The sequence below is a fragment of the Benincasa hispida genome, chromosome 7 (genome assembly GCF_027475165.1).
Source record: "Benincasa hispida cultivar pf3 chromosome 7, pf3_genome.v1.1, whole genome shotgun sequence".
NCBI classification, from domain to species: Eukaryota; Viridiplantae; Streptophyta; class Magnoliopsida; order Cucurbitales; family Cucurbitaceae; genus Benincasa; species Benincasa hispida.
In genome coordinates this window covers 25,161,628-25,172,155 of record NC_143484.1, presented here as the reverse complement: position 1 = coordinate 25,172,155, position 10,528 = coordinate 25,161,628, and the positions used below count along the sequence as shown (strand labels likewise).

General features: G+C 31.4%; 1 long non-coding RNA gene across 1 annotated transcript; it reads right to left on the bottom strand.

Annotated features, from left to right (window-relative positions):
* Positions 1 to 7,119: 7,119 nt before the first annotated feature.
* Positions 7,120 to 9,575, bottom strand: LOC150035056 (uncharacterized). The gene is made up of 3 exons (XR_016530453.1): positions 9,351 to 9,575; positions 7,619 to 7,698; positions 7,120 to 7,514 (listed from the first exon to the last, which is right to left on the bottom strand). It is a non-coding gene; the product is annotated as an uncharacterized LOC150035056 (long non-coding RNA).
* Positions 9,576 to 10,528: the final 953 nt, after the last annotated feature.

Genomic DNA, 10,528 nt, shown 5'->3' with positions numbered 1-10,528 from the left:
AATCGCTCCCAAGCCCATAGTTGCAAAAGTATGAGAGGCCAGCTATCTCACGAACCTCATTGCATAGTTGTCTATACAACCATGCCAAACATGCTCCACCCCACAAATACCTTCTTGCATCATAAAGGTTAGCTAAAGTGGCAGGAACATCAAGTAAACAAAATGACTTGATTTGTCGGAAAACAGACTTCTACCCATCATTTGTAGTATATATGCTCGTGCATATCTTATGACAGTTTTCTTGTCTGCATCATTTGTGAGCCACGAAATTGTGTTCTTAACCATATCAAACTTAACCTCGATCTTTTAATTTTGTCGGCAAGTGGGGTCACACCGAGGTACAGTTGACAAACTTGTGACTAGTCATCATATATCACTCCAGTGATCGGCTCATCGTCAACAGGTAACCCCAACAACACTTCTATGTCTTGTAGAGTGATAGTGTACTCTCCAACAGACATATAAAATGTATGCATCTCAGGCCTCCATCTCTCGACCAAGGCTGTGATCAGATGTCAGTCCAATTGAATAAATCCCAATCTGGCAACCCATAGAATCCAATTGTGTGCAGTAGTGGTAGTATTTGAGGGTGGAGTGGGATAGTGCGTTGGAGAACTGCCTCTCGACACCTGCAAGATATTTCTCCAGTAGTACGATCTTGCCATACAAAAGATGATCGATGAATGGACTGGTCGTACAAAACATCGGGATCAACTGGTCCTAGGTTTAAAGCCATGATCTGAAAGAAAAAAAAAATATTTATTTCTCAATTAGAAGAATAATGTACAACTTAATTAACTTAATTAAATAATGTATAACTTAATTAAATGAATAATGTACAACTTTATAAATTATAGTAAAAAACATTGAATATACAATAAAAGTATCTACACTTAATTAAATATACATGATAAAAAGATTATTTATTTCTCAATTAAATAATGTACAACTTAATTAAAAAAATAATGTATAACTTAATTAAAAGAATAATGTACTACTTAATTAAAAGAATAATGTACAACTTAATTAAAAAAATAATGTACAACTTTATTAAAAGAATAATGTACAACTTAATTAAAAGATTGAATATACAATAAAAGTATCTACACTTAATTAAATATACATGATAAAAGAAGTATTTATTTCTCAATTAAAATAATAATGTACAACTTTATAGATTACAATAAAAAAATTGAATATACAATAAATTATAATAAAAAAATCGAATATACAATAAATTATAATAAAAAAATGAATATACAATAAAAGTGTATACACTTAATTAAATAAATATGATAAAAGAAATATTTATTTCTCAATTAAATGAATAATGTATAACTTTATAGATTACATTAAAAAAATTGAATATACAATAAATTATAACAAAAAACTTGAATATACAATAAATTATATTAAAAAAATTGAATATACAATAAAATGAATATATTAAAAAATATTTATTTCTCAGTCTCTAACTATCTAGAGCCCGTCTTCGTAACGAATGATACTACCTTCTATTATGGCCTAACTGATTACAAAATCCACATCGTTGTCGAGTGACTGGTTCTGTCCAATCCATCTCGTTGTGATAACGTGAACTTTTTGGTTTATTAGATTTTCTCAACAACGATGGATTAGGATGTAAGACGAACATATTAAGGTGCGTGATCCAGTAATCTTCATGCGGTACAGGTTGAAATTGAGGAGAGTAACATTCAGCATACGTTGACAATTTATAGTAGTCCTCAATAAAGTCTTCGTAGTTCATGTTAAACTGTGAGCAAACGGCCATAAAATGAGAGCATGGAATGTCGAACGCTTGCCACTTGTTACATGAACAATATCGCTCAGACCTGTTTAGCCTCAATATTTGAACATTTACTCCTTTGGCATTGAGACTATGACGTCCGGTCTTCACATGAAATACACCTTCATACCGATGGTATGATTGTACTTCATATTTACTAGATCTTGTAGCCCATTTATTTATTTTTGTGTGCGTACCTGGATTTATACTCCACTTAGTATTATAAAATATGCTTGAAATAAATTGTTAATAATATATATATATAATTACCAGGTGTATTTATCTTGACGCTCTAATGCATCCCTTATTTCTTTTCTTCTTTTCTCAAAATAATTCACGCATTTGAAGAATGTTATTTGAGCAAGAGCATTTATAGGCAACCTTCGAGCTCCTTTAAGGACTCCATTTATGCATATTTGTCGTCATCCACCCATATTTGAACCCTCCATCATGTGCTTGAGTCCATTGCTCTAAACTAATGTTATTAAAAAAAAAAAAAAAAAAAAACTCAGACAACTTCGATTTATTCCTTTATTAAACTTCCAAATTTGAAACTGACACTTGACATGATAAACATAATTTTTCAATGTATTAAATCTGTACTTTTTATTAAAGTTGCTGACTATATCTCGTAAGCAGAAGTGATGGTGACATTTTGATCCCGTCCAATCATTTGCGGGATTGTTCATTGCTGCGATTATGCTAGTTTGTCAATCTAAAATTAAATACACCTCTTCATGTGTTACAATTTCTCTAAAGTGTTTCAAGAACCATCCCCATGAGTTTGCAAACTCTTCATCAGCAACGGCAAATGTAAGTGGAAGAAGATGCCCATTCGAGTCAACTGATGTAGCAATCAACAATTTTCCTCGATATTTGCCATACAAGTCTGTGCTATCTATCTGAATTATTGACCGACATTTATTAAAAGCTTCTATACAAGGACCAAATGCCCAAAATACAGAAGTTAGGATAACATGGCCTTCAATAAGCGTTTCTTTCACTCTTCACTCTACATGTGTTTCGAGATTGGTATGCTTAACCATATACAATCACTTGGGTAACAATTTGTAAGACTCATCCCAATCACCGAACACTTTAGCCAACACTTTTCTTTTGCCCTCCCATCCCTGGTAAGGAACATGATATCCAAACTTTGATTTGATGTCAGACTGCAGTTGTGCCACACTGATAGATGGTTTTTCTCTTATGACATCATAAAACTCTAGTGCAATCATTGATGAATCCAATTGTACATGACTGTGACTCAGTTTTAAATAAAAACATGTATGCTGCTCATCGTACTTAGTGATCTCAAACAAGCCATGCAATTTTTTCTTTATTGCACGAAGTCTCCATTTGCAACCTTCCTCCCACTTCTTACACTGAATTGTCCAAATCGTCGGTGTAGATTCCATAACCTCATATGGTGCATGACATTTAATTGCAAAACATTTGACCACGTGTTGTAGCATTTCTTTATCTTGACAAATCATCCTTTTATACAATTGAGTATTGTCAATCATGTTCTCGAATGCTATCCAGTACATTCATATCCAAATCGTTGAATGTATCTAAAAGTAACTCATGTTTACGACCATCGAAATCCAACTTTTCAAATTCATCGTCTGTTTCGGTTCTGAAATCTCTATACAGGTTGTTAGCCGCCATATCTTCATTATCACATGGCGATGCAACTGACTCCATATCATGATCATACATTCAGTTGGATCTTCAAATTGACTATATTCAAGTTTATATCCACCCTTATCCTATTTACATTTACATACAAATGCACTAAATTCGACAGTGACATTGCGATTGAGAACATCAAGTTCATAGCTTGTGCATTCGAAATAGAGAATGACATAAACCTTATTGATCCCGATGGTTCTAGGTTAGGATGTCTATATATTATTTCTATCTGATTTGTTCCCATATCTACACTAAGTGACACCCCAACCATTTTAATGAATTGTTCAAATACAATTTCACTGTTCACATTTATGCTAAAACTCCCACTTGATAGTTGGTCATAGTCAACTCCATCAATACCATCAATCATATTACCATTTGTAAACAACAAAAATCCCAAGCATTTGTCAGTCATTTTCTAAAAACAAAAAAAAGGCAAACAATACATTACTAATTGTTCTACGAATTATCAAACTTAAACAAAAACAAACCACAATAAAAATCACAATAAGAAATATATATAAGAAATATAAGAAGTTTGTGGGTAAAAAAAATATTATACTTTGTATTAAATTAAAAATATTAAACTTTTAAAAAAATCACAATAATTTTGTATTATACTTTTTATAAGAAGTATATTAAAAAAATCACAATAATTTTGTATTAAACTATATTAAAAAAATCACAATAATTTTGTATTAAACTAAATATATTAAACTTTTTAATTTATAAATATAAACTTTTTAAGTTTTATGAATATCAACTTTTTAAACATAACAATAAATTAAACTTTTTATAACTATTTTTAAACAAAACAACAAATTAAACTTTTCAAAAATCATAAGAAATTTATACAAAAAAATCACAATAATTTTGTATTAAACTAAAAATATTAAAGTTTTTAAACTATAAACATCAACTTTTTAAACATTACAATGAGGTAAACTTTTTTAAACTATTTTTTCAAATTTAATACAAAATAAAAAATTAAATTAAATTAAACTTTTTCAAACTATTTTAAACTATATTTTCAAAGTTAATACTAGAAAAATCAAATATCATAAGAAATATATTTCAAAAAATCATAATAATCTTGTATTAAACTAAAAATATTAAAGGTACAAGCCTCATAATTTAATGGACGAATGTTATCATAAGAAACATAACAATAAACTATACTTAAATACAAACAAAAACAAATAAAATATAAATAAGATTAACATGTTAGTATAATATCCCAACCATAAGATTAACACTAATAACAACTACTAAGATTAACACTAATAGAGAAAGAACTACTAACATTAATATGTAAATATTATTGAATTCAACATGATAGATCTACTCAATATAATAAAACTAGTAATAAATAAATAGTAAATTCACTAATTTAATTTACCTTTTTTGTTCTTTATTTCCCAAACAGTAATAAAAACTATAAAAAAAAATATAATAGTATGATAATAGGAACAAAATATATAGTTCTTTAAAAAAAATGAAATTTTGTATAGTAAAGGTACAAACCTCTCAATTTAATGGATGAATGTGGGAGAAGAAGAAGATTTGCTGAAGGCAGTGAGAAAATGTGAGAAAATGAGAGGTTGAAGGCAGTGAGAATGAGAGAATGAAGGCAGTGAGGAGAAAATGAGAGGCTAATCTTAAAGGTCGAAAGGCATTGAGGAGAAAAGGCAACGAGGAGAATGAGGGAACGAAAGTAGTGAGAAAATGTGAGAAAATGAGAAGAGAGGGTGGGGGTTATAAGCTTAAAGGTTGAAAACTTGACCCACGGATTCGACGTTGGGAAAATAATATGGATGGGACGGGAAAAGACGCTGATGCCCTGCAGAGATTCGAATTCGTTTTAAAGGAGGTAGACGATTCAAATTACTCTGACGCGTGCTGCAGAGATTCAGATTCTTAGCTAAGCGATCGCCTAGGTGTTTATGGGCGATCGTGTAGTGAGGAAAGAGAGATTTCGAGAGGCCATCGTAGTGTGCCACTCATCGTGTACTTCCACAAGGCGATCGTGTAGCATTGGGTATACGATTGTATAGTAAAAGGTAGGCGATTGTATAGGTTTTAAGAAGGTGATCGTCTAATTGTTATAGCTAAGCGATCGTGTAGGAGTTTGTGGGCGATCATATAGTGAGGAAAGAGAGCTCTCAAGAGGCTATTAAGCGTGCCACTCATTGTCTACTTCCACAAGGCGATCGTGTAGTAAAGCTTAGTGATCGTGTAGCATTTGGTATACGATCATATAGTAAAAGGTAGGCGATCATATAGGTTTTGAGAAGGTGATCGTCTAATTGTAATAGCTAAACAATTGTGTAGGAGTTTGTGGGCGATCGTGTAGTGAGGAAAGAGAGCTCTCAAGAGTGGGAGTTCGGAAGACGCTGTTGCGGAGAGGCCATTGTAGCGTGCCGCTCATCGTCTACTTCCACTAGGCGATCGTGTAGTAAAGTTCAGTGATCGTGTAACACTTGACATATGATTGTATAGTAAAAGGTATACGATCTTATAGGTTCTGAGAAGGCGATCATGTAATAGTAATAGTTAAGTGATCGTGTAGGGGTTTGTGGCCGATCGCAGAGGATTTAGTAAGCGATCGTTTAGTCATACTGAGTGATCGTGGAGAGATTGTAAACGATCGTTTAGCGTCTCGTAAGCGACCGATTAATCTTGTTTGATTCCTTTTGTCTAATAAAGAAGTTGTTCATCGTTCACTTGTTTTTTTCGGAAGTTTGGACCTATTGTTACGTTAATAAAGAATTACTAAACGATTGCATAGTAATTTTACTAAACGATTGTGTGCGATCATGTATAATTACTAAACGATCGCATTGTAATCTACTAAACTACTAAACGATTGTGTGCGATCGTGTATAATTACTAAACGATTCTTTAATTTCCTTTAGGTCGAAGGTTTGTTCTTTAATTCTCCTCTTCCCTTAACCTCTTCTTTAATTTTCAACAGGTTGAGGGTTGAACCCTCGACAAAATATTTTAAACGAAATCCTCGCCTCGAAAACTCCAAAACAACCATAGATTTCTAAATAGTTTCAAAACCACTATATTTTCCTAAATTGTTTTCCTAATCATAATATTAAAAAAAAAAAAAAAAACTCCGTGTAAAAAGTTTAGTTTATAGTTTAACACAAAATTATTAATTTGAGTGATTTGTTATATATAATTCTTATAACTTTGATGTTTATAGTTTAAAAACTAAAGTTTTTATAGTTTAAAACAAAATTATTGTGATTTTTTTAATATATTTCTTATGATATTTGATTTTTTTAATTTTAACTTTGAAAAAATAGTTTTAAAAAGTTTAGTATTAATTTGAAGTTTAAAGTTTTTTAGTATAAAAAGTTTTTCTACTTTTATTGTTTAATAATTTTGATGTTCGAAGTAAGTTAACCCTTCTTCATATAAATATATCCTTATAACCCATTTAAGGAAAGGATTTCAAATTGCAAAAGATAAACCCTAGTCTCCACCAAATCCCTCTCTACTCTCTCTCAACAAATTCTCTCTACCTCTTCCTCTTCCAAGTGTTAGAGACCACTCATCTAACCCTTGGAGTCCTAGAGAATAACAAAGTTATTCTTACAGTGGTGTCCTAGATCGTTAAGGAGGTGTTCGTGACATAAACAAGAGGAATTTACGAGAAGATCAAGATTCAACAAAGGTGCCTCCTTTTCCCTTTTCTCTATCTTCTATAATATGCTGAATATGATGCCTTTCCTCCGTTGTTCTTGTATGGACATCTGTGATTTTGTTTCTATTAAATGGAAAAACTAAATGCAAGGCGATCTCACATTTCACGGGAATTCGATTCCCTTCACTAACAATATTTCTAAGTAAGATATTGAAACAACATACGTAAGTAAGAGTCAGGTACAAAATAACCTTAAACAAAATAAGGTAATATATTCAACAAACAAAAAAGCAAAATTTGTACGATAAATTACGTGTTGAAAGGAGAATCGTGCTTTGTCATGAATGTTCCAACCTACATTGCCACAAAATGAAGTAATAATAAGAACATAAATTTATTAGGCAAGTAAACATGCAAGCAAAAAAAAAACAAAAAAAAACAAAAATTCTCAATCATACCTTATTAAGGTTAACCATGCATGATATTTTAATTTGATAGAAGAAGTGAAGTTGTTTGAAATAATTCGCAATGGACCCGTCTATTGAGGAAGAGAAATATGAAATCAAAAACTATATAGAAGAGAGTACAAGAGTAAAAAAAAAAAAGTGAAGTTAGATGATGACTTACCCTAGGAAGGGAAAGAATACCAAACATCTTACATTTGGACGTGAATCAACTTCAAAGAGGTGGTGTGATTTAGTGAAGTGGGAAATATATATAAAAGTTGAATTCAATGGAAACACTTCAAACCCAACCACCATTCACAATAGTATTTTAAAATTAATGGAAGTGGCATCAATTTATCCCTCTCAACCATCAACTCAACCATAAAAATCAATAATAATAATAAAATAAATTGAAGAAACAACCACTAATTTTTCATTAGTACATTACAGGACATGAAAGTAACTAGTTTGGTTAGAATCAAACTGATCATCCAACCATTCATAATCGTAACACAAACATAAGTTGGAAACTATCATAAATGATAAAAGAAAATCTCAAAATAGTGGACTCAGGTATGGAATTTCAATTTATTCATAATTAGAATTTGTCATAATCAGTAATCAAACATTCGAATGGTAGAACCAAGAATAGAGTCAACATCAATTGTCCAACCATCGGTACTAATAAAATAAATCCAAAAAAAAAGTAGGCTTAAGTTATAATCACACCAAACATAATACATCAAATAGAAAATAATTTCTTTTTTAGCATAAGGAGGCCTTAGGTATAAACTGTGATGAACCAATGAATACAATGAATACATAATAAAACATGTTTTATTTGGCAAACATACACGAACTTAACAAATAAGGAAAGTAATAAAGGAAAAACAGATCTATAAGTTCTTAAAAGGAATTGAAGCAACGAAGAATGAGATATATATAATTAAAAACAATTATTAATTCAATGAATAAAACTCAATTGTAATTATCGAAAAAAAACCCATATGTAGAAAATAAAAAATTAGTTAATTAAAGAGTTAAAAAAAACACACTCAACATCGGTCTAAAAAACATTGGGATGAAGATAGGGTTGGATTACAAATTGAGACCAAATACATCAATGCAAATGTGAAATTTGAATTATGATAAATTACAAACAATGGAACAAGTTCAAAACAAAGTAGGAATAAAGAATAACATATCCAAAAAAATCAAGATAAAAGCAAATAAAAACAGATAAGAAACATTCAAACTAGAAATAGAATCAAATAAGAATAGATAAGAAAAATGCAAATCATAACCCAAGAAGAAAAAAAATCCAAAATAATCAAAGCATTACAAAGAATATCATATCCAAAACATGCAAACTGAAACCAAATAAGAACAAATTCATAGTACTCAAAGGAAGATGGAATAAGAATAGATTTGAAGCATGCAAAGTAGAACCCAAGAAGAACATATCCAGAAAAATGAAAGTAGTACTAAAGAAGAAAAGATACGAAACATGCAAACCAGAACCAAATAACTACGGATTTATGCATTCAAATTAAAACCTAATTAGAATAGATCTAAAACATACCAATGAATGCTAAAGAACAAGATCTGATACATTCAGATCGAGACCAAGTAAGAATAGATTCGAAGCAAGCAAACGAAAACCAAATCAAAACTAATGAAAATCAGGTACCACATAGATGCAAAAAAGAGCTGCCATCTTTGACCTCAAAGATAAGTAACTAACCTTTTGAGAAGGAGCCCTTCTCTACCAGAGACATGGTTTTTTATCATTGGAGTGGCAATGGAGAACTTCAATGTTCCTTCGAGTTATGCGATGCCCTACATTAGGGTTTATGAGAGGAGGAAAGTAGATCTGAGTGGAAGAAAAATATCGAACGGGCATTGATGGTGAAAACACGAACATCGATTAGGGTTTCAATGACGAGTGTAAGCCCTCTCCTTTTTTATTTTCTTTTCTTGGAACTAATAGGAAGCTTATAGGTTGATATTAAATCTTGGATTTGGAAATTTAGTAGGAATTGAGTAAAATGGATAAGGTTTAGTATTATCCTTCATTTGTATATCAAGATAAGGATAAGGATGAGTTGAATTCTTTATGTAGAATATTTATGACAGTAAATACAAAAGATGAGACTATTTAATAGAATGGAATAAACATGGTTATTTGGAAAAAGAAAACATTATCAAGTTAAATAAAAGGGGAAATTTATTGAGTATATAATTTATGTAAAATTGAAGGAAAATAGATAAAAAAAAAAAAAGGAAAGGAGTTGCCCATGTTTTCCTTACTTAAAGGGAAGGGACACCTCATTACAAATAGGAAATAGGAGGTGTAGGGATGAAGGATGTGTTAAGAATAATTCCAAGAAAAATTGGTGTAAGAAAAAAAGGGGGAGGGCCACGTTTTTATGATCAAGCATGAGGTGGAGAGCATTTGGTCAAGTGCATGCATGAGAAGTAGGAGGTGGCCAAAAGAGGTTGAAAACTTGCATAAGGAAGTAGGAGGTGACCAAAGAAGGTTGAACACTTACATGAGGAAGTAGAAAGTGGCTAAGTTTTGGCATGTATGGAGATAAAGTTGTTTTTAGTTGAAGAAACTTCACTCATGGGAGGTAGGAGGTGGGAGGCTAATTTGTGGGTTGAAGACACCTCCAAAAGGAGCTAGAAAATTGTTATGCCTGCTACAACAACATCAAAAGAAGGGAAGTAGGAGCTGGCAGTTAAAGGGCGGCTTGGACTATGTCTATAAGGCAGAAAGAAGCTTTTAGTTCTCCCAAATTACTTGTGCAAATTCAGAATTTCTTAAGCTAAAATGAAGATTAATGAGTAAGGATGGTCATCATGGGATGCCATGATGGTTGGAGTCTGGGAAGATGGGTAAACTTGAAGAAATCCAAAGGT